Consider the following 24,974-nt stretch of genomic DNA (forward strand, 5'->3'; position numbering starts at 1 on the left):
GTCCGTGTGACCTCAATGTTTGAGCTCAATGTTTCCCTGTCCTTTGGAAGCTTTGAATGAAACGTACTTACAAATTCTGTAGGGTCTCAATTTGTTTCAGGCTAAGGAATTACTGAGATCTGGTGCCTTGGGTTTTGGAATTCACACCCTGCTAAGAATGGTGTCTGCTCCCAGAGCTAGCGTTATGGAGAGAATCATTTTGCAAAATGCAGGGAAATCAGTGGTCTCTTCGGGAAAATGTCTGGTTATTCACAGTATTTATATGAGTAGAGCACAGAATATTCTATTGTGAAAATATCGAGATAACAACTACTTGGGGAGCATTTTCAGTGAAATATTTACTTGGGAGAACAGGAAACATGTCTAACGATAAAAAAAATGCAGGCGCATCTGGGTGAACATTATTTAGCTGCAAGTGTTTGCTTAGATATTTTTAATATACATTTATGCACTTTAAATTTATTTTATTGGGTGAAATAAGGACTTTGGGGAGAAGAGCTGGGGCATAGATTTTTAAATGTTCTGGGCAAATGAATACAGCCTCTGGTACACGATGATGCTCCCAGCTGCTTTTGTTTGACGGATTATCGTGATGTCCTTCGTTTTATTGTGGTGCTAAAGTAATGGGTCTGCCTGGAACAGTTTGCTGACAGATGAGAGCCTTGGTCTGTCACTGAAATCCCAAGAATTTAAAGGGAAATACATAGCAATTCACCTGGCTCCCACTTATTACCTGCAGTAAAGGGGGCACACAAGGGGATTGACGGGCTTTTATTTTAACTTTCAAAGGAGAGATTTCATCTATATTTCTGCAGAGACTGAAGGTGCAGATAGGTAGGTGAATGTCTGCAGACATCTCCCTGGCACATTAATCAGATTTCCCGCTTTTCTAGAAAAAAAAAAAAATCACTTTCCTGAGACAAGTTCTCTCACCGCTCACATGTGGGATATTTGTAGAGAAGATGTGAGGCAAAGGACCTGGATGGAGAATCTTGCCTTGAGATTTTCTTTTTTTTAACTTTTGATTCTGCAAGATTATAGACCTACAGGAAGTTGCAAAAATAGTACAGAATAGGGACACCTGGGTGGCTCAGTGGTTGAGCACCTGCCTTTGGCTCAGGGCATGATCCCGGGGTCCTGGGATCGAGTCCCGCATCGGGCTCCCTGCAGGGAGCCTGCTTCTCCCTCTGCCTGTGTCTCTGCCCCTCTCTCTGTATCTCTCATGAATAAATAAGTAAAATCTTTAAAAAAAATGCAGAGTATTCCCATGTACCGTTTACCTAGCTTCCCCCAATGTTAACATCTTACATAACTGTAATACGTTATCACAATCTGAAATTGATATTGGTGCAATACTAGTAACCGGAATACTGGTTTTAGTGTCACCAGTGCACTGGTGTGCTTGTGTGCGTGTGTGTGTTCTGTGAAATGTTATCACATGTACAGATTCCTTGCTATTATTCTTTCAGTCATTAAACAGTAGCAACAGCCACAGTATTCTTGGTAACCTTTAAATGATTGAAATAATAAAATAACAAAATCTTTTGCCTCCTTTATCCTGTCTTTATAACCATTCTGGCCTTGGGATGGGGTGTACTCTGATATCATGTGTGCTTGAGACTTCTGGGACCCTCTTTACTCTCCGGGAGAAGATGAAATGTGATCAAGAAGAAATATACAACTGAGTCACTATGGTAACACTACGAGTATTAACCAATGGATCTTGTTGTCCTCCATGGAAGGTTACGCTGCCCCTCTCTCATGAAGTTAGGCTTGGCCTGATGACTTGCTTTGGCCAGTGACATGAGAGCAGAAGCCTTCACAGGTTCCTCTGCCCTTGCCACGGATACCACGGAGGTAAGGGTTCACATGGAGGTTCATGAGACCTAAGCCACCTTGTGTGGAGGAAAACCCAATCCAGGGACATAACTCAACCAGCAAGAAACTTCCTTGAGTGAAAACTAAACTTTGTTGTGTTAAGCCGCAGAGATCTTTGTGCCATGGTTACCTACCCTAGCCTTTCCTGACTGATGCGGTGCTAGAGCATGGTGCCATCTTGGGAGAAGAAGAGAGGTTGCTGGCTGTTGCCCTGTGGTGTGGTCTTTCTAGAATGGTTTGTTCTGCTCTTGGAGAGACTGCTGTTCCACAGCTGATGGGGTGAAATCGATCTGGTGTTCTTTCCTGATTAAGAAATCTCTTCTTCTACCTCCCTCTGCCCCACCTTAGGAAGCCACGAGCAACAGAGGTGTGGCCCTACCACCTCCTCTGAATCAGAGGCTCTGGCAGTTGAGTCCAAGTGATTGTGATGTGATGATCTGAGTTTGAGATCCATTGGTCTCAATGCTCCTTCACTTCCCTTTCTGTGGTTTATTTGCTATCTATGAATCCTTGAAAGCCTGGAAGTACTGGGGGTCTGGCTCTCCACCAGTGTGCATAGAATATAGCAATGTCTTTGCAAGAAAAGACAAAACATGTGGTGATCTGCTCTGGTGTAGGGGTGGGATTTGTACAGCTCTCACTGATTTTAGGTGAGAGATTCAGGCTGAATGGGGCCTGAAGACCTCTCTGTCATTACTGACAAGTTCTTCTCCTACAGCTGTTTCTCTCTTTTGCCATCACATGCTCCAGCTCAGCTGTAATGGTTAGGATTCATGGTTGGCTGCCTTGCTGAGATTTTCCACCTTAATTCTCCCATACTCCCTGGCATGTAATTATATTTCTATTTTGAAAAGGGAAGAAATGCTAGTGGTGCAAGCATTAGGGAAAGATAATTGTTTTGTATGAGGCTCTCCCGTGCCCTGGGTGAAGATCCACCGAAGGCCCCACAGCATCGGTGATGGTGCTAAACTTCATTCATGATACTACAGTCTTGTACATGGTTACTCCGCCTGGATACCTAAAACACACATTAAGCCAGCCCTCGGTGCTAAAGCAGGGTGCTCCACAGTGCTGTATATTTATCCACAGGCAGCCAGGAAAACCTTTCTGAGCTGAAGTGACCCCGCCAAGCATCATGCCAGCCAAAGCAAGAGTCAATATTTGTAGCTTCGAATCTTATTTTCTGGCCCAATGTTTAGACCAAGATTCCTGTCAGCTGAAGATCTGTCTAGAGAAGCCAACTTCGGGTTCCAGGTTGGAGGGCTAGCAGGGATGCTCTATCAGAAGTGGAGAAGAGCGGCCGGTTTTATACGATGGAGTGTGATGGTATCTAGAGCAACTGAGACTTCCACTTTATTGTGAGAAGTAGGAAGACAAAATACCATGAGTTAAACTGTAGGCCTTGTAGTATCACATTCTGCTTGTATTAAAAAGGAAAAACTCCAAATGAGTAGTGATGACATTGTGCTGACATTTGGGTTACTAGCTTCTCCCTGAGTGGCCCTCACCCTTGGGAACACTGCAGGTCACGGGCATTATACTGACAGATCCTGGGAACTCTTCACAGTAAGACAACTGTGCACCATGGAGGCACAGTAGGGGAAAGGACTGTGTTTCATTTTTAGGTTTTATTTCTTTACTGGTTGTAACAACTGATGGGTGTATAACCCAGAAAAATCGAAGGATTAAAAACACATAAAGCGAAATATATAATGGCAAAAAAAAGAAGCAACTTTTATTAGCATGTTGGCATAAATACTATCAAAGTTATTATGATCTAATTGGGGTTATACAGAATATGTATTATTATATTTCTCTAAACATTATTAGTAATAATAATATGCATTATTCTTTTTTCACTAAACAATACAGAGTAAGCTATTTGCCCTTATTATAGAATCTCCAAAATTATTTAAATGCCGATGCGATATTTCAGTTGCTTGCTTTTAAAATAATGCATGTATTTATTTGTTGGACAGACATTTACTGGGGTGGGGCTGGGCCCCGAGAATGCAGTGATGAGGAGAGAGGCCCTTTGGGGTGTGCGCCCACCTCTCTCTTGTTGGATGCTGGGGTCAGGAGTCACACAGACACTCAGGAGCCTCCCACCTCTCACCCAGGGTGGTGTGGGGAAGTGTGGGTCGTGGCTCCTGTACTTTGAATGGACCAGCTTGTACTTTGGGGTTTCAGGATTCAACTGCAGATAAATTGGAAACTGCTGCTCTGGCTGCCTGCGGGGCAAGGCCTGATGTCTGTATGGTTTCGATCGATGACAAGGTGAGTGTAATAAGCAGACCGCCTCTCCTCCTGAGGGAACTCACTGATTCATGGCGCCACATCCCGGGTTTCCTTCCAGCTCAGTGCCACTCGCTGGGCCAGGCCATTTATCTTTGACAAAATCTCCACCTGAAGCTTTCCCCAAACTCCACTGTGGCCCACAAGCCCCAGACATGAGATTGGGGGATGGCTTAAAGGAGTAAATGAAGGGGTCCACGTTTAGGAAAGCCCATCCTCTGCAGTGTGAAAATAGGACACTCCATGGGGTATGTTTGGTGCCACAGAGGATTTCTGGAGGTCCCAGTCCATGAAAGAAGTACAATTTGGTTTTTCAGTAGATTTCACTATTGGCATCCTGTATTATTTTAGGGCTTGGGCTTGTTTGCTGCTATTTGGTTGGCACAATGGCTGAGGAGCCTGCATTTTTAAGTAAGTTATTCCAAAAGCGTGTTTGATTCTTGGGACTCCAGGATGCATTTTTTTTTTTTTTTTGGTCCATAAGTATCAAGTGAAAAATAGTATAATTTCATGGAGGCCCCTCAAAACCACTTATGATGTAGCCCAAGGTAGCATCAGGTGTCCCAAGTGTGATGTGTCCATCCAGGAGCAGATACTGGGGAAGAGTCTTTGCTCTCCGTTCTAGTAATAAGACTAACCCCTAATGGAACTTTTAAATAACTTAAGTTTACTTTTGATTTTTTTCCTCCCTCCCTTACTGGGCCCTTCTCCGATCTTTGAGGACTTCCTCATCGTCAGAAACTCTCACTAGAGGACTTCAACCCCACCTGCCTGCCCCACATCAAAGCACCCATTTCCTCAGGGCATTTGCCTGCTGCAGGACTTAGAAGTGCTTAAGTGGTTGCCTTCTCTTGGCTCTGATGCAGATATGTTACAGGATTTTTTTTTTTTTTTGAGGCTACTATTTACTGAATTTCTAGGTGGAGCAGCTTAGCAATGCAACACAATTTAAGTGGAGATCCTGGAAAAGAGCTTTGGCTGGAGAAGCCTTTGTGCAGTCTGCCATCTAGGAGACTTTTACCTCACTCCTCCTACCTCTTGGTGTCTCCTTCCCTTTCTGCCCTCTCCACCAACAGCCTCCCTGAATTTGACTTAAGACTGGAGTCTGAAGAGTGAGGGTGTTAGGGGAGAGCCAAAGTCACGTGTCACCTCTGTTTACAGCTCCTTAGTACACATGGCCGTTTTCCATCTGCTGGGGAGGCCAGGAAGTGCCGCCCGAGCTGGGTTGCCAGGTCCTCAGCATTTTCCTTCACAGATGCAAGTAAACAAAAACGAAGATTGGAGAGTATATGAGTTTGCTCAGGCTGCTGTAACAAAGTACCAAAGACCAGGCAGTTTAAACAACTAGAAATTTATTTTCTCCTAGTTCTGGGAGCGACATAGAAGTCCAAAGCCAAGTTGTTAGTGGAGTTGATATTTTTCTACGACCTTTCTCCTTCTCTTATAGATGACCATGTTTGCCTTCACGTGGTCTTCCCTCTGTGTCTTCATCTCTTCTTCTACTGAGGATGCTGGTCATATTGGATTAGGACCCACCCAAATGACCTTACTTGCCACTTTAAAGGCCCCATTTCCAAATAGTCACATTCTGGTGTACTGGAGATTAAGACTGCCCAACATATGAATTTGGGGGCACAGTTCAGACCATAAGGGGCAGGAACTAAGAGTGTCTAACCACAGTGCTATTATCTCTGGCCACATGTTGGTCTAATTTGTTTATTCTCATTGACAATTAGATGGAAGGATTTCTGACAGAAGTCCTGATGGCTTTTGGTCTTCCTTCTCCTCCATGGCATTTGGTGCAGTGCCATTCCCTGTAAGTGTTTAATAAATGCAGTGGATTGAGGACTAGTGGTAGTGACAATAATAAACATGGTGGTGAGCCAAAATCAGGCAGGTACTGATACATATAATTACATTTCTTGGATAAAGCAAAAGTCAGTTGGAAAACATTAAAACAAAGGAGCAGAAAATATATGTTCACTCATTCCTTCATTCATGTCTTTTGTTGAACAACTGTTGATTGGGTACTTATTACAGACCACTTTTGTTACAGGTGTTGGGGATACCGTGGTGAACAAGACTTTGTCCTCACAGAAGCTACATACTGGAGGGACAGACAGTGACAAGGGAGTTCATTAACAAGATAGCACCAGCTTGTGATAATGGCCATTCAAGATGGAAGCAAAATAATATGAAATTTAGTGTGAGAATGGCATTTAGGTGCTAGAGAAGGGTTCACCATGAGGACAGCACTGGAGGTGAGACATACAGTTAAGAAAGGAGCAGCCCCAGGAAAGGCTGAGGGAAGAGCAATAGGCAGAGAGAATAGTGAGAGCCAGGGCCCTGAGCTGGGAATCAGTGTGTCTGTTTGAGGAGCAGAAAGAAGGCCAGTGGGGGCTGGCGCAGCATGAGGGAGTGGGGCGAGGTGGGAGGGGATTAAGCTCCAGAATGTGCAGGACCTTGGAAGCCAAGGTAAGGGCATGAGTTTTACTCTAAGGAAAATGGAAATGACTCATGGGTTGGCTACCAATAAGAACTTCCCATTCTATGCTACATCACACAGAGTATTTCCAGGGCCACCACTTCCTTCGGGATTTTAGTAGATTGAATCTTTTGACCCCCTGACTTGTGGAAAGGACATAGATGTGTTACATGTTCCAGACAACATTTGGAAAACAACAAAATGCTTGCAGTGTCATTGCGAGAACAAGGCCAAGTGTGGTTCATGTCCGATGTGTGCAAAGGCCCGTTGAGATATGTCTGGGTCTCAGAATATGATCATTGCAAACATGACTCTTGTTGTCCAGCTAGCGTGGAGTTGAATGGGCAAGGATCTTGAGACAGATTTTAGAAACTACTTTCAATTACATCTGATTATTTCAATTATAATTATAAAATGTTTATTATTTTCTATGTATATGTATACTTACAAAGTTATTTTCAAAAATTATTTGCTGACATGACTTTCTTGCCTTTGTCAGTTAAGCCCTTTCCTGTAAAAGTGCTGGAAAGGGATTCTTGTAAACCGAGCGCTGTAAGCAGTTGGATGCTGGTGCCTGAGAATTCACTATGTTGTAATTACAGAATTGGCCACCTTGATTGGCTGCAGAGAATTATAGGAACACCAAGTAATGTTGCAACAATTATGCCCCAGCAATTAGCAACCAATAAAGCAGCAGACCTCATTGATATAGCTGTCCTACTTAGTAAAAATATTGGAAAACAAATGCCCTACACAACAAATAACACGCAACTAGTTCTGGCAAAGGAGCCAAGTGAACTTGGCTATAGCAGGGAATCTAAGAGCAGTGGGGCCTGGGCCGAGGGCAAGCAATACAGGACGGCTGACCTGACAATGGGGATAGCCAACCATCACCCCCGATCTGAGTGCTTAGTATGTGTGAAGGGCCAGTCTAAGTGTTTAAGAGGATTGGTGGTTTGGTATCCTCACAATAACCCACTGAGGGAGCTGCAGTGTTAGCAACATTTTACAGATGAGGAAGCTGAGGCCTGGAGAGATTACACCATCATAGGTGGCAGAGCCTTGATTTAAACCAGAACTTAAATTAAACCTCAGAGCCTGCCGGCTGACAACTAGGTTATCCAGCGTTCCTAAATGAGCCAGTCTTGGTTGGAGCCTCAGAGATGCCTCTCGAGGATTTCCGCCCCCACCCCCAAATCAATTGCTGTGGATAAGAGAGCCTTATTGTAAAAGTAAGTCCTTTTTGACAGATATAAGCCATTGAAAGCATGTTTGAAGGTGTGTGCTCACCACTTGTATTTTGTTATTTAATTTTCAACAACCTATACTGGTGATATAACTTGACATAACACTTAGATCATTGGACTAGGTCAAGATTTCTATGACTTGGGAACATTCTCTTCTGCTCTGGACCCTTTAAATTAACTCACTGCCCACTCATCACTGTTTCCCATTCCTGAACCCATCCAGACCCCTCCCTCTTCATCCCCATTTGCTATACTTCTCTCCCTCTGTTTCTGGTCCCTCATACCCTGGCTTCACCCCAGTTTGGTTGTGTCCTTCCCTAATGTCCCCCAACTTGGAGGAGCTTCTTTATCCTTGTTCTGGTCAGCCCTCAGAACTCCCTTGTAGGCATACCGCACCTCCACAAGGAAGCAGAGCCCTGCAGGGCTCAGAAGCTTGAGTTTTTATCTACCATGCATGAAATATTGAATTTCTCTGAGCCTCAGATTCTTCATCTGCAAAATGTAAATATCATAGCATCATCTCCCCTTGGTTGGTGGAGAGCCTGAGGTGGAATCATGTTCAGTACTGTACTTCTATAGCATGCGCCCTTTTATGTTCACAATGTGCTTGAACTGTGCTTGGCACATTGGGTGTATTCAATACATAATAGCTACTACTATTAAGAGATATCTGTCCGCCCTGCCCTAGCTGACAATGTAAGGCCATTCCCCAGCTAGAGGTTGAATGGGAAGAGAATCAGTTGGGTGACACAGTTACGTGTGTCACATGCCCATGGTATTTCTTTTGTATTCCCCACATCTAGCATAGCTCTTGGAAAATTACAACAATAACTAGAAGAAAAATAACATACATTTGTTGAGCACATACTAATTTCTAGGTGCTATGTTAGGCAATTTATCTGTGGTATTTAATCCTCACAAGGATTCTCTGGGGGTAAGTCCTTTTATTTTCCCTACTTCGTAAGAAAGCTGGTCTTTAGAGAGGTGAAGTAATTAGCCTTGAATCACACAGTTAGTGACAGCCAAGCCAGGATCCAAAGTGAGAATGGTCTATCTGGAAACCCTGGGCTTTAAGTACAAAATACGCAGCTTTAGTAAATAGTGAAGGAAGGAGGGAGGAAGGAAGAAGAAAGGGAGGGAGGGCGAGTGAAAGAAAGGAAAGGGCGCCCTCTGGAGTCCCAGCCCAGTGCAGATGCTAGTTCTTAAACTTGGCCTCACGCTGGAATCATTTGGCCAACTTAAAAAATATGTATACTGGTGCCCGGGTCCCACCCCCAGAGACTATAGTTTGATTGGTCTGGTCTGCAGCCTGGTCATCAGGATTGGGAAAGCTCCCAGGGGGTTCTTGAGTGCAGCCAAGGTCGAGAGCCGCTGCCTTAGCCAGAGCACATTGCCCCCTGTCCTCCAAGGTGGCCAGAGAGCACTTTGCATTAGCACCTGTGAGCAGCGGTGCAGGTGCGCAGGGCTTGGACAGGGCGGCGGGGGGAACATGCAGAGACGGACGGTGTGGCTGATGTCGAACCCAGAGGGGTACAGGGTTCAGGAAGTGGAGTTTATTACAGTCCAAATGACAAAACCTTCTGTGCTGAGTTGCATGCCGATGGGGCTCAGACTGCAGGAGGGGATTGATACAGTTCCTTCTGGTGAGTGTCCCCCTCACTATGGTGACAGGGCGCCTGTGTCTGGAATTTCCTTGGCGATGGCTTTTTCAGATTGTCCCAGACTGGTGCCCTGATCCACCTCAAGGATGGCTCATTGAGGCTGAGCAGCTTTTCCTGGGCCAGTCCTGGGGATTCCCGGCCAGGTTGAGAAAACCCTGGTGCTTGACACTAGGAGGGAAGGAGAGGCAATGGCCTCTTGGGGGGCTGTGTCTGAATCACTGTGGGAGTTACTGAAGTTATTTAAGTTGCATTGCCAAAGGATATAGCATTTCCTTTGATTCAGGAAGGAAACTGAGCCTTTTTTTTTTTTTTTTTTTAATATATGAGTTGGTGAGTATTCCTTAGATTTGTTGCCAAGCCTAGAACTGGAGGCTGGTCTGCACAATTCCCCAACATTGCACTCCACAGAGAACCATGCAGGTGGTCTGCTCTCCATCTCTTGGCTGCCACAAGAAGCATCAGTACATAGGAGATCTGCCCTCTGCAAAAAGAAACAAAAAAATGATCAAACAAAAATAACCATTCTCCATGCTTGGCCCAGCCATCAACGCAGAATGTTCTTGAAGCTTGTAATAAAAGTGGCTATTTATGCAGCGTTATGTCCCAGATCGTGTGCTAAGTGCTTTACATTATTAGATCATCGAATCCTCACTTGCTCTCCAAGTGGTACATGATATTACCCCCATTTTATAGAAATGTAACTTGAGTTTCTGAGAAGCTAAAATAAATTACCCAAGGTCAGAGAGCTTACGCATAGCTAAAACAGGATTTGGACTGACTTCCACCACAATTTATGTGATCAATGACCTCACTACACTGCTTCTGTTTCATCTGTCTCTGAATTTCTGGCCCCTTGCACAGAGTCTGATACCTTGAAGAGCCACAATAGTGTGTGCTGGATGAATGAATGGATGGATGGATGGATGGATGGACAGATGGATGGATGGACAGATGGATGGATGGTTGTAAAATAAAGCCACTACTTCATTCTAATCTCAAATCTTCATTTGCTGAGTGGAAATTGTAAGAACAGAGAAATGACACATGGGACAAAGCCTTAATGTAGGAACATCCTACGTAACTAAGCAAGCCTTGCCAATATTAGCTAAAGCACTCAGAAAAGTATGTTGAAAGCATAAAATTTCTCACTGCATCTATTCAGAATCTATTTATTATACCGATCAGCCACAAAAAAATCAGAGGGGAAAGACATCAGATATGAAAGATCTAGAAAATTTTCCAGATGATAGAGGGTTTAGGTGAGAGATTCCACTTCAGAACATTCTTTTTGCTCTGTAATTCAGTGCCTGTGGGGATTGGAGCTGGGGATGGGGTGGAGGGGTGATTTCCGAGGCTGTGTGTGAAGTGCCAGAGATTAGGAAACACAGAGGAGGTTAGCCAATTCACCAAAGTCACAGAGAAAGTAGGTGGAAGAGCTGCAAGGAGGATGTGAGGTGCTGATTTGCAGCCTCGCTCACCCCTTTCTCCTGCCTGGAGCCAAGCCGGAGCCAAAGGGTGGCTTGTGACTTGAGCGCCTGCAGCCTGTCCTGGCAGACCAACAACAGCGTGATTGATGCTTCCTCTGCTTTTGTCATTTATTTGCCTTGTTTTTTTTTTTTTTTCCTTCCCCCAACAGAGCTGATAAGGGAGGTTTTGCTAGAGAATCATGTATCTCGTCTTTTTTTTCCCTTTGACCAGTGAGATGCAGTTCTCATTACTCCAGCCACTTTTCAAGGGTAAGCAGTTTTGCATTATTTAGCAATTGAGTCTTGGAAGAGACTCAGCAGGGGCCTCTGAATGTTGGGGTGCTGTTCTCCATTCACTCCATCGCAACAAACAGACCCATCTGTTCAGGCCAGCATTTCCATCCCATCTGAACCTTTGGTTTTCTTGCTTTTGTTTTTCTTTGCCTGATTCTGCTCATGACACCGGAACGTGGAGGTGGGCAGTTCATCTGCACACTGCTTTTCTGGTAGCGTGGAGTGGTGAACAGTGTGCAGTGGGATAACAGATCGGGGATCCAGGTGCTGCAGGTATCATAGCAGGTGGAGCCCAGCAAGCCCCTTCACCTCCTTGAGCTTTCTTTGTTTCTGAGTCTGTGAATCTGAGATTTGGGCCAGAACTTGGGGGAGGCAAGAGAGGCAGCCAGGGTACAAGGTTTCCAGAGGCACTCATGCGTGGTCCTGAAGGTGAATTCCCCCGAGACACTGCACCCAAGAAGACTCCCCTGCCTCTCCACAGTGTGGGCCCTGGTTGAGACGGTGAAGATGATAACCACTAACCCTTCTGAAGCCTTTACTGTATGCCTTCCACTCCTTGGAGAGCTTACATACCTTACAGCCCTATGCAGCAGGTTTTGTTAGCCACATTTTGCTAGATAAACTGCGCTGGGGGTTGTTACCCTCCCGCAATCGCAGAGTTTGTAAGCAGAGAGCCAGGCTTTGTCCTCAGCAGCCTGACACTTAGTAGATGCTTAAATCAAGGCTGGGCAGCTATGCATGTTGTGCTTGTTATTCAGGTGTGAACTCAGCAGCCACATGCCTCCCCAGCAGCAGCCAGAATTTCGCCCGGGCCTTCAAGTGGCGTCTGACCACCTCCACCGGTCTTGGAGATGACAGATCCGTTTACAGCGCTGCTGAATGGAGTCATATTAACTTATCCATCTCTGCCAAATGCTATTCATTGTGAGATCTGCCCCATAATGAAGCATGATGGATTGCTTCTTTTGGCCAGAGAATAACTTAACCTCTGACTCGAGATGGAGGTATGTTTTCCATGAAAAGGTGGTTAACAGCCTCTTCCCCTCGTCAGAAATACTGGCCAAGGCTGAGTGAAGTGCCAAAAAGCCGTAATACATCCTCAAAGTCTGTGAAAATAAATTCCTCTCAATATATTATGTATTTGGTTCCCCATCTGGGTTTCCAGGAATTAGGGCTGTTATTGTACAGTCTAATTTTAAATCTGGAGCTTTATTATTCAAAAGAAATGTCTTTTCCCCCTCCCCACCCCCATCTTGTTTTTTCCCCCTCCTTCTCACTCTGTGTGCATTCTGTAGCAGGTTTAATTGAGTTTTCCCCACCAGGATTCCATTGCAACTCTAGGGCCTGAATATCCTGATAGTCAATGGAGCTTAAAAAACAAGGAGAGAGCCTTTGCAACCGTGACTGTATTCAAACAGAATCCCTCATTTCCATGGAGAAGGACAATATGTCCAAGCGAGCTGGTTTCATATTAACTTGGGGGCAGGCCCTGGGATCAGAGAATGTGAGGATGCACTGTCTTAAGGCTGTCCAAGCAGGGAGCTCTGTGGCTGTGGAGGTGCTTGTTGGGCGCCAGGCCTGGGCAGAGAATCTGGGGCCAGGTGCACCTTCCTACTGATCTTTTCCTCTCCTTCCCCCCTCTCTGTGTTTCCTCCTGCCCAGGGGTGGGACCACTCCGTATAAGATGGACATTACCCTGAAGAATCCCAGGCTGTGACATCTTTACACCCCAATGCTTTCCTTCCTGCCTTTCTAGGTGGGCATGTTTTGGGGAGGGCATAGCGTGGGCCTCAGAGTTGAGCCCATGTGCTCTCTCCTCCTTCACTGTACCCCTTTGGACCTATTCTTCTACTTACTGATCTGAGCCTTCTTTTGTCCTATCTGTGACACGGGAATGCTCACACCCGGGAGAGATTTGTAGCCTGTGAGGCACAGGCACCATAGATAAAGATCCAATTGAATTGAAAAGTGTTCTTAGGGATCCCTGGGTGGTGCAGCGGTTTAGCGCCTGCCTTTGGCCCAGGGCGCGATCCTGGAGACCCGGGATCGAATCCCACGTTGGGCTCCCGGTGCATGGAGCCTGCTTCTCCCTCTGCCTGTGTCTCTGCCTCTCTCTCTCTCTCTTTCTCTCTCTCTGTGACTATCATAAATAAATAAAAATTAAAAAAAAAAAAGAAAAAGAAAAGTGTTCTTAAACATTCTAAAAAATGTTGGCATAGGATATGACCGTGCTTTGGAGCTAATGTGCTGCAAGCCCAGCTCTTTCTCCCCGTATCTGGGGAGGATCTCAGCCCCTTGGGTTCTCAGGTTCCTCATCTCTGAAATGAGGCTAACTCCCATGTTTATCTCGGAGATAGTCATGAACGTTCAATGAGACGTAATTCTCAAACTCTTTACATAAGATTCACATAATCCCTCAATACCTGTTGGCAACACTAATGAGGGGGCAGATGAATATGATTGCTTGTTGTTGCAATTATCATCTCCCTTGAGACAGAGTCTCCCCCTTGCTCTGGAGTATTCCATTTGAAGGCAGGCAATTTGTAGAGTGGACTTCTCCTGCCTTTCAGCAGCACAGGGAACTGATTCCGCTTACTGTGGACTAACACACATGTGGTCTCTGGCAAAGGCCGGGCAGGGAGTAAGGCTGGAAAATCTCAGGCCTGGCTGCCGTGTGGGTGGCTGACCCTATTAACCATTAACAGTTTATCTTGAATCTGATTCTCATTCCATCCCATTTGTTCTCTCTCAGCCCCTTTCTTCCCCTGTTCCCTTCTAGAATTTACATTAGAAAATAAACAGCCAGCATGTCCTGTTTGTTAGTGTTGGAGCCACTGGCTGTTTTCCCATGTCAGCTCACCTAGGCATTCTCTTGGTTTTTTACTAACCCACCACAGCATCATGGATGGAAGAGAGAGGGACTTTGCTCTAGGCCTGTTATTCCATCTGTGAAATAAGATGACTGGTTCTCAACCATCCGACATCACTTTGACCTTCAGAAGCAATGGCTTTTCAAAAAATAGATTTTATTTATGTATTTGAGAGACAGATTGAGAGAGAGAGAGAGAGAGAAAGAGAGAGAGAGAGCAAGCAGAGGGAGTGCTGGAGAGGGAGAAGCAGTCTCCCCACTGAGCAGGGACCGGCTGTGGGGCTCAATCCCAGGACCGTGGGATCATGACCTGAGCTGAAGGCAGACTTTGAACTCCTGAGCAGAAAGGCACTTCAAAAACAGTGAGATACAGGAGTGTTGCATCTTATATAGAGGTTAGGAGGATGGGCAAAATACTGATTAAATTTTGAATGGTCAGTTATCCTTGCCACTGTTGTCAATTGTCCAGTGAGGAAGCACGGAAATCTAGGTATTATGCTGTAACTCTGGATGTGTACAATGTGGATGTGTCACTGCAAAATGTATGCTGACTATATGCAACCTATAGGATATAATAGAGAAACATGACAAATGTACTTGTATGTATGTACTTGTATGGTGTATTTGAATTATCTAAAGAGAGATCACATGTAGGTGGATTTAGATAATAGTAAATGCTTGATTTTACTCCTCTCTATCATAACGGAATTATTTTGCTTTTCTGTGAAAGACGTTCCATGAAAAAAGTTGTGTTTTAAGATTTAGAGACTCTAGTTTCTCACCTATCACGTACCGTTATCAGAAGAGGAGCTCAGCTATAAGGTTGTCCCACAAAAGTTATGGAGAAACCACCACAGAGCAAAACCCTAAGCTTATTTTATCATAAACAAGATAAGAATAAATATATACTCTCAACTGGCTGACAGCAAGTGACCATCTTGTACAGACTCATCGAGACCCATAAGTCTACAGTTCCATTTACTCAGGGCCAGTTACCCAGACAAGATAGCACTGACAACCATAGGAGTAGAAACCCAGCATTCACAAACTGCTTCTGTGATCCAGGTTCTATACTGAGCTCTTCATATGTTCTGCTTTATTTGAGCCAGGTACTACTACTCTCCCCATTTCACAGATGATGAGACTGAGGTATGGAGGTGTTAAATATCAGGACTGGCCACAGGGCTACGAGCCTAGCACTCAGGATACAAATTTGAGCAGTCTGCTTCCAGAGTTCATGCTCTCTGCTGTTGTTTGAATGTTTGTGTCCCCCTAAAAATCGTAGGTCACAATCATAACCCCCAAAGGTGATGGTATTTAGGTGGGGCCTTCGCAAGGTGATTAGGTCATGAGAGTGGAGCGTTCATGAATGGAGTCAGTGCCCTTATATAAGAGTTGAGTCCACGTGCTCTCTCCTTCTTCACTGTACCCCTTTGGACCACAGAACTTTGTAGCCCCACAGTGAGAAGGTGCTGTCTGTGAACCAGAAAGGAGTTGCTTGCCAGAATGCAATCATGCTGGTCCACATTGGCACTTAGATCTCAAATATACAGCCTCCAGAAGTGGAAGAAATTATTTTATTTTATTTATAAGCTACTCCATCTGTGTGGTATTTTGTTACAGCAGCCCAAACAGACTAAGAAACTCGAAGAAGGGCATACAAACCCAAGGCTTTCTTCTTCATATGTGGGTGAGCCATTTTATCTCTCCACATCTGTTTCCCCACCTATGAATGGAAGACAGTGGCATCTGAATGGGAGCTTTGAGTAATGAAACCATGCATGGAGAATGACCTTGCACCTCCATAATGATAGAAGCTTACAGGTTGGTGCTAATTTAAAAACTAAGACTGGGTGCATAATTGGACTCCCAACTTCTGCTGCTTCCCCCAGTGATAGCTGGTTAAGAAGACCTGTTGATACCTTCTCATTCCACTAGGCTCCAGCACTGCCCCTTCATCAGAGGAGACAGGTCAAAGGTGGCAGGGGTAGGATGGACATATCCCTCTAATCCTGGAATTTTTCTTTTAGTCAGGGGTGCTTCTGACTTTTCTTCTAATCTCTGAAGTCTTCAAGAAGTGTCCCGACCTACTGTTCAGAAGGGGCTGGGTCAGTACCCATTAAGGATATGACCAGTAAATCTGTTGACTTAAAAAAAGTGAGTCCCTGCCTATTAGACTCATTGCTTAGATACCTATTCATCTGTGATAAATTGCCTTAATAAATGCCATTGAGCCCGGGAACGACAAGAATGAGGCCAAGTTAAGAATAGAGGGCATTCTTCTCCAGGGAGACGAGACAATATGATATGCAGTGTCCCAGGATTGTCACAATGCACTCACTGAAATAATGCTGATGCCGGAAAGCATGTGAAAAGGAAGCAAGATGCTTTTCTACAAGGTGGGGGAGAAGAAACCAGCTTAGCTCGTTCGTACCTTGAAGACACATCTTGGCACACAGTGAGGAGGAGAGAGGGGCTCTGGAGTCTGGCTGTGATTAGCAGCCACCTAACTAAGTGTCTGGCAGGGCAAGCTGGAAATTGAGCAAGGCTTGGTTATGCTGGCCTTACCTGATGCTGTCTGAGGGGAGCCAGCAGCAGCCGGGGCGTTGGGGCGGCGGGGGGGAGGGTGTCCAAAGCTGTGCCCTGGAGTGAAGGCTCCCTCCTCCTGTTGGCTGTGTGACTTTGACCCAACCTCTCAGTGTCTTGGTGTCCGATCACCTCACCAGGTTGCTGGGGGCACAGGTCAAATTTGCAGTAGGACCTTATGAACTGTTAGCAGCTGGTTAGAAATGAAAAACAATCCTATCAACGTTTATCATGCACCTATTTGGTGCAAGAAACAGCCCTGGACTCTTGGGCATCTGACAGTGAACAAAGGAAACCACATGACCCTGTTCTCAGGGAATTTGCAGCCAGGGGATCAAGCTAAACAACAGCAAAGAAATATACAGTATGGGAAGGGGGAGATCTGAGCAGGGAAGTGATAGCATTTGCTCTGAGTTTCAAAAGGACGGGACCTAAAGGGGAAAGTTGAAGAATAAACAAATACTTGCTCCCTAGTTTTATTTGAAGGGGGTGACTCAGAGACTCTAGGTAGGGCTGTCTCTTTCAATGCATCAGAATGTATAGGTCCGGCATATGGCAAAAGGACTTAATTCCTAAAATGCCACACAGATGCCAACTTCACAGCAAATTTCAGATGTTATTTTAAATTCAGTATAAAGTGTCTCTTACGCATGTAATCTATGGTGCTTTATTCTGAAGCTCTTTTCAAAGTTCATTTAAACGTGGTATTTGTTAGGTCCAGAGGACTAGTTAATGGTGAATTAATAACCACCCTCCCCCCCCCACACACACACATATTCATTCATGGAATTTTATGGGGTGCTGTGAGGTATTGTGCTGAACCCCAAGATGACGAAGATACGGCCTTGCTCTCATGGTAGCTACAGCTGTCAGTTCTTTTGGGGTTGTGTTAGCTCCTGAACGCAGTCTGAACTTGTCTGCGGTGGTGAGGAGGGCTTTGTAACCAGCTCTGTGTTCTTCCTGCTTCTCGGGTTTCCTGAGGCTGGAGGTGGTGGAGTCATGGGTTGGGAAGGAGAGCCCAGGCCTCGTGCAGGTAGAGGCCGGGGACAAAGAGAAACTTCTGATGTCGGAATGTTTGCATCTCCAGGCCAGGAGGGCGCCCACAGTCTGGCTTGCTGTTTTCTCTATTGCCTGCTGCTGTGAGTTCGGTGGAGAGCAAACCCCAGGGACTCGCTGATGTGGTTTCCTCTCCTTCTAGAGAAAAACCTTCCTCTTTTCTCTTTTTTCAGTATTTGCTCCAATTTGCTTTGTTTCCTGGGCATTTTCTTTGTAAGTTTTTACTTTGAACTAATTTTAGATTTATAGAGGAGTTGTAAAAGGAGAGAGTTTCCATCTAGCCCTCACCCAGCTTCCCTTAATGTTAACATCTTACAGGATCACAGTGAACTATCAAAACCAGGAAATTAACGCTGGGCCAATACTATTAAGTCAATGGCAGGCCTTATGTGAATCTCATCAGCCTTTCCCCAGTGTTCCTTTTCCTCTTCCAGGATCCAGTCATTGCATTTCATTGTTATTTTTCCTTAGTCTCCTCCGATCCATGACTATGCCTGGGTTTTTCCTTGTTCCTGACCATCTTTTTTTTTTTTTTTTTTTTTAATTTTATTTATTTATGATAGTCACACAGAGAGAGAGAGAGAGGCAGAGACACAGGCAGAGGGAGAAGCAGGCTCCATGCACCGGGAGCCTGACGTGGGATTCGATCCTGGGTCTCCAGGATCGCGCCCTGGGCCAAAGGCAGGTGCCAAACCGCTGCGCCACCCAGGGATCCCCTGTTCCTGACCATCTTGAAGGGCACAATCCCCCTCAAATCACTTAAAGAAAGTTAGGGCTATCCAGCCTTGCTGCTGGACGGGCAGGCTTAAGTAGGGGGACCCCCATCATCAGGACCATCAGAGCAATATTGGGGGGATTGGCTCCATTGTAGATTTGTAAAGGGAATATGTGTAGGCACAGGGTTGGGCTCTAACACTGATGATGGGAAATGATGTCTCTCACTGTAGCATCTTTCTTCTAAGCTTGATGCTGTGATCAGCCCACTTGGTTTGAATCTGGGCAAGTTATTTCATTTTTCTAGGCTTCAGTGTCCTATGCTATGGAGTGGAGGTAGTAACAATGCAAATCTCAGGGTAGGTATGAGGAGTAAATGGGATAAGGCAGGCAAAGTATCTGATGCCATATCTGGAGTGTGAAAAATGTTTGATATATGTTAATGTTATTATTATTCTATTATTCTTATTCTTCACGTATCACTTGCCAGGCATGATGCTAAGCACTTTGCCAACACATCTCACTTTGTCCTGGTGTTCCCCTATAAGGTCTACATTTTCCAGATAAGAACTTGAGACTCACAAATGGCTTGGGACCTAATCTCTCCACCCTAACGCCCGTGTTTTTTGAAACACTGCCCTATTGCCTCACCTATAATAATGGAGATATTTCATGCATGTGTTTTAGAGCTCTATTTCATTCATGGGTTTCAATTTATCTTCAAAATGTTCTAGGGATGATATGGGACAATGACATCCCATTTGATGGATAGGGAAAATGAGGGACAGTTTTAGAAGGAAGTGAGATACTTCTCACCCATGCACATATTCTTCTGGGCCTGATCCCACTACAATCTTGAAAAGATCCTTCCAAACTCTTAATAAATGTGCACTAATTTTCACAAAGCATTTCAAAATGTCTTGTTCAGTATCATTGTAAGCCTTCAAACCCACATGGTACAGAGGATGCCTCCAGAGGGAAGGTTGCCAAGACTTCATGACCAGCTCAGGGTAAAGATCTGTCTTCTCTCTCAGCCCCCAGAAAATCTCCAGCTAAAGAACCATGAAATCGTCCCATATTTGCCAATCAATGCTGTAATTTAGGATTTTTGTCTTTTCTCTTAAACTGAGACACCTCCCGCCCCCGCCCCCCCCCCCACCATGCAACCACAAAGCCCAGATCTCTTGTGGCTTTGTTTGGATTTTCTAGCTTAGAAATCCTTGCATTTCAAGAGCAAGCATTGGCCATGATTTTGATGTTTGGGAAGAGGCACTAGAGACACTTAGGGAATATAAAAGCAAACACTGGCATCTTTAATTCCCATTGAAAAGAAATCTACCCAAATGATGGATTAGGCAAGGCAAAAATCCTTTTAGTTCAAAACATATTCTTAGAGCACTGTGTATATTGGGGACCACAGACAAATGAGATTTGATTCCTGGGGACATGGGAATGATCACAGATGACACTTGCTATATGCCAGGTATGTGATCTGTGTTTTTAGCCTTATTTTGTTTCTTCATAAACCACTCTGCAACTCTACAACTCTCTTGGAGATCCAGAGATTGAATAAACAACCCAAGGTCACAGAGCAAGTAAGTACAGACCCAAGATTTGAATTCAGGTTCTTCTGAGTATATTGTATATTGTATATTGCCATGTGACCTTTAAAGATCATATAGGATCACTGTACAAGACAGGCAAACAAGCTAATTTTTGTGATGTAGTGGTTTGATTACCAATTGGGTTTCCCCTCATAATTCTGTGAGTAGACACCACAGGGAGTTTGCCAAATCTGCTTTCAGAATATGCTTCCAAGGGTCTTCCCAAGCCCCCGTTATACCCACTTCTCTTCCTCATTTTCTTGAGATGGACCTACACATGGTCTCTTATCTTTCAAAGCTAGAATGGAGAAAACAGAGAAGGAAGTGAATGAAATATCTGCTTACCAATGAAAATGTATTTAAACCAGATAAATTCAGTTCATCATTAAAAATTTTTGAGGAGGAAGGCATCTGGCTCATAGTGGGCATTTGATACATGTGAGTTGAATGAATTAATGGATGAGTGAATAAATTTTGAGACCTAAAGAGGTTAATAAAGTGCTTTGGGCATAAAATGGGCGATGAATCAGCTCTAGCTCTCTTTTTACACAAATGTGGAAAATGAGGTAAAAGAGTTGCTGTAAATCAGCGTCACCATATGTCAAAGGAGCAAGGAGGGATCCCTGGGTGGCGCAGCGGTTTGGCGCCTGCCTTTGGCCCAGGGCACGATCCTGGAGACCCGGGATCGAATCCCACATCGGGCTCCAGGTGCATGGAGCCTGCTTCTCCCTCTGCCTGTGTCTCTGCCTCTCTCTCTCTGTGACTATCATAGAAAAACAAAACAAAACAAACAAACAAAAAAAAAACAAAGGAGCAAGGAGTTGTACCAACATGTACACATGAAATTGCATTTTTGCCTATTACAAAAGGCTATTAATAAGACAAGAGAAATTTTAATGTTGACCCAGCTATTAAAATGGCCAAAATCCAGAAGATTGACAACACCAAATGGTGGCAAGGATGTGGAGCAACAGGAACTCTCATTCGTAGCTGGTTGGAGTATAAAATGGTACAGCTACTTCGGAAGACACTGAGTGGTTTCTTACAAACCTAACCATACTCTTACCATGTGATCCAGCAATCTTGCTCCTTGCTATTTACCCAAGGAGTTAAAAACTTATGTCCACACAGATGTTTATAGCAGCTTGATTCATAATTGCCAAAACTTGGAAGCAGTAGGTGAGTAGATAAACAGTGGTCCACCCAAACATTGCAATATTATTCAATGCTTAAAAGAAATGGGTGATCAAGCCATGAAAAGACATGGCTGATCCATAAATACCTATTACTAAGTGAAGGAAGCCAATCTAAAAAGTCTATATATGATATGATTCCAACTATACGATATTCTGAGAAAAAGGCAAAGCTTATGTAGATAGTAAAAGGATCAGTGGTTGCCAGAGTAGGAGGGGAGGAATCAATGAATAAGCAGAGCACAGAGGATTTCTAGGGCAATGAAACTATTCTGTGACGCTGCAATGGTGGATACATGTCCTTACACATTTGTCCAAACACATAGAATATCCAGCACCAAGAGTAAATCCTAATGTCAACTATAGACTTGGCTTATTCTGATGAGTCACTGTAGGTTCATCAGCTCCAGTGGGGGATGTTCATCTGGGGGAGGCTGTGTATACGTGGAGGCAGGAGGTATAGGAGACATCTCTGTACCTCCCTTTCAGTTTTGCTGGGAATGTAAAACTGCTTTAAATTATAACATTTTTTTTTAAATGAAAACAAAGACATGAAGCTAAAAGCCCTAATAGAAGGGCATTTCCTCAACTTAATAAAGAATCTCTCCCCAGACCTACAGCTAATAACATACGTCGTGGTGAGAAACTCAAAGCTTTCAGCTAAGATTAGGAACAAGACAAGGTTGTCCCCCTTCACTATCTGTTTAAAAAGAAAGAAACAGGGAGAGAGGAAAAAGGAGAGGAAGAGAAAGAATTCTAAAGCTTTGATGAAAAGATTAGAGAGGAAGGTTTGGGATTCTCACCTATTAAAACTTCCCATCTGTGTTGTTGTCCTGTTCATCTGAAGAGACTGCCCTCATGGTCTTTTTCTAGTGCTATAATTCTGGGAGCTGTAACACAGTCCCTTGGCTCCAGACAATTGCATGCAATCACAGATCAAGCTTGTCTGATGATAAACCATGAACTATTTTATATTTTCACCAAAAAAAAAAAGTTAACAAATGAGGTAATGAACATCGTGGCTCACTTATGATCACTACGTAATTAATTCATGTGAGTAAGAAAAAACACATTTAGGAGCTGCCATGTGTGGCTTTGTTTTCTATCATTTTTCATTTATTTGTCTGTGGGAGTAACGATGTATTATTTACCATCTGAAGGCCAACGAGCAAGGCTTTGCCTTGTGAGCTTAAAGCTGCCTTGTGCTTCAGGGAGTCATACTTCTACCTGGAAAGAAGATGAGCTTGAGGATCATTTCTTGTGAGTGGACAAGCTTCTCTACCTGATGGATTTGGGCCGCAGGAATTGGGCTGGGCCTTGGGGGTGCTCAGCTCTCGGTGACGATGCAGCCCGGGCTTGTCAGGTCTCCATAAAATTTTTACAAGAGGCTAGGAAACTGGTCTTATAGGTGACATCTCCCAATTTTAAATTTTTGTCAGCTGTTGTTATCATGGAAAATATTGTTTTAAATTGTGGGATTCAAACAAGGCACGAGCATCGGCTGGGGTCTGATATCTAGGGGAAGATCAATATTGGCATAGACGAGGATCAGAGAGTGACATCTTATCTGTTGTCCACCGTTGCCAATCGATGGAGAGCCATGCAAGCCAAGCCCATGGCTCTTCCACAGAAATTCCACACCGTTGTGTGGTCTTTGGGGGGCTCTGGGGTGACACGTGACAAATAAAGGGAACAATGAATGTGATGTACTGGTTTTAACATCCAAAGGCAAGAATACAGACTGGAGGCCCCCTGCTCTCCCTAGGCAGCAGAAGCATTTCTTTTGGTCTATACAGGATGCCTCTCCACTCCCTAACCTTCTACGCATCCCCTGTGCTGCACAGCTGGCCAGCTGCCCACAGCTTTGCTACCTGCTGGATCCTCATGGGCATTTGAGCTGTAACCCTTTCCTTAAGCCATTACTTTCTAACATCTCAGGAAAAGAACACATGTGCAGCTGGCTGTAAGACTCTTTTGGAATGGAACAAAGAACAAGGGAGGCCCTGAGCCAGGATGCAGAAATGTAATTCTTCCACTTTCCAGTTCAAAATTCCTCTAAGGCTCTCCACCCCACTGTATAAAAACCTACAAGTCCCCAACATCTGCACATTCTGTCACTTGTTCTTTTTCTTTTTTTTTTTTTTTTAAAGATTTATTTACTTTAGAGCAAGTGAGAGAGAGGGCATGTGCTAGTGGGATTTGGGGCCAAGGAGGAGGGAGAGAGGGAAAAGGAGAGAATCTCAAGCAGACTCCACACTGAGCACAGAGCCTGACTGGGGCTTGATCTCATGGCCTGAGCTGAAACCAAGAGTCGGACACTTAACTGACGGAGCCACCGAGGCGCCCCACACCTGGTCAAGTCTTACTTATTTCTTAGGCCCCAAGCAGGACTGACACGTTCCACTTCCAGGTTCTTATCTGAGACTGGGACTAACTCGACACCTCGATCATATTCTCATGTTTTCAATGGAGATATCTAGAACCATGACCTGCTAGAGCTAGGGGTGGTTTGTATTTTCCTTGGTCTCCTCTGGATCCAGGATATTTTGCACACAGTCAGGGATCAAAACTATTTGCCAACTAAGAAGTGACAAAGGGGAAGAATGTCTTCAAAAATGGACACATGTGTACCATTGAAAACTGCTCTGATTTTGTCATTTTGCCCTGGGCCTTTCCCCAGAGAGCACTGTGAGGAACATCCCTATTCCTTTTACTTTTTTTTTTTTTCTCATTGGACAGGCAAGAAGAAGGAGGCAAGAGGTGGTGTGACTAGAACAGTTTGGAGATTTTCTCCCTCATCCTCCATGGTGAGGATTTTCTGTCCACGCCCTCAATGGGAAATTAAAACCCAACCTCTCCTACAATGGCATGTTCAGCAAACCTTCTACTGCTGGAATCCAATTCATCAATTAAAGATCAGAGCAGCGGATCTGGATATTGTGTTCCCCCTTCAGCTGACCACTGCGGGCTGGCGGGGAGGCAGGGCCAGGGGGAGGGCAAAGAGAGGGAGCCAGAAGGGGGGAGGGAGGGAATTGGGAGGGGTGAGCTCTCCATGTGACTGTCTCCCTCCCAGCACCCCCCCTCCTCCCCCGGCTTCCAAATCGTAAATTAACAACAGTGGACCTTGTTAAGTGCAGCTTCACAAATTAATATGAAATATAGTGCTTTTTCATAAGCTTGAGAACCAGATTTAAAAGCATATTGGTGTTTGTACACAGCAGGCCGTAATGATCCATTATCCTGCAGACAGAGGAGCTTGCAGCAACACATAAAGAAGATGCAATTGGGCCATCTGCTCGGATTTCTGCAGCGTCCCCAGAGATCCGAGGGAGGAGCTGACAGTCCTCTCCATCTGCCTTTACATTATCAATTACAGTTGAATTATGCCGCGTGCTGCAGGGCTGGCAGATACGGATGGGAGACTGTGGCACCTGAAAAATATAGAAGAAAATCCATATGTTGGGAGCCAGCTGTTTATTTACAAGTCCTTGACATATTTCCTCACTTTCTCGGCTGCTGCCTTTTTTAAGGTTCCTAGAGACATTTCGGTTTAGTGTGAACTTGAGAAGAAATTAGGTGTAGCAGCATAGCACCACATGAATAATATTTCAGTTTCCTTTTTTACA

At 44.6% G+C, this 24,974-nt stretch overlaps 1 long non-coding RNA gene across 5 annotated transcripts in view; it reads left to right on the top strand.

The window, feature by feature from the left end:
• The window catches only part of LOC112660613 (uncharacterized), a 128,797-nt gene that overhangs the window by 97,270 nt on the left and 6,553 nt on the right, over positions 1-24,974 (top strand). For 4 of the 5 annotated variants that reach the window (XR_007407525.1, XR_007407522.1, XR_007407524.1 and 1 more), the window contains 2 exons: positions 4,069-4,155; positions 6,230-6,434. This is a non-coding gene — a long non-coding RNA (uncharacterized LOC112660613). Of the gene's footprint in view, positions 1-4,068; positions 4,156-6,229; positions 6,435-9,893; positions 10,164-24,974 lie in introns of those variants that run through there. The other variant, XR_007407521.1, reaches the window with a different exon arrangement.

This window comes from Canis lupus, chromosome 2, assembly GCF_003254725.2.
Source record: "Canis lupus dingo isolate Sandy chromosome 2, ASM325472v2, whole genome shotgun sequence".
NCBI lineage: Eukaryota > Metazoa > Chordata > Mammalia > Carnivora > Canidae > Canis > Canis lupus.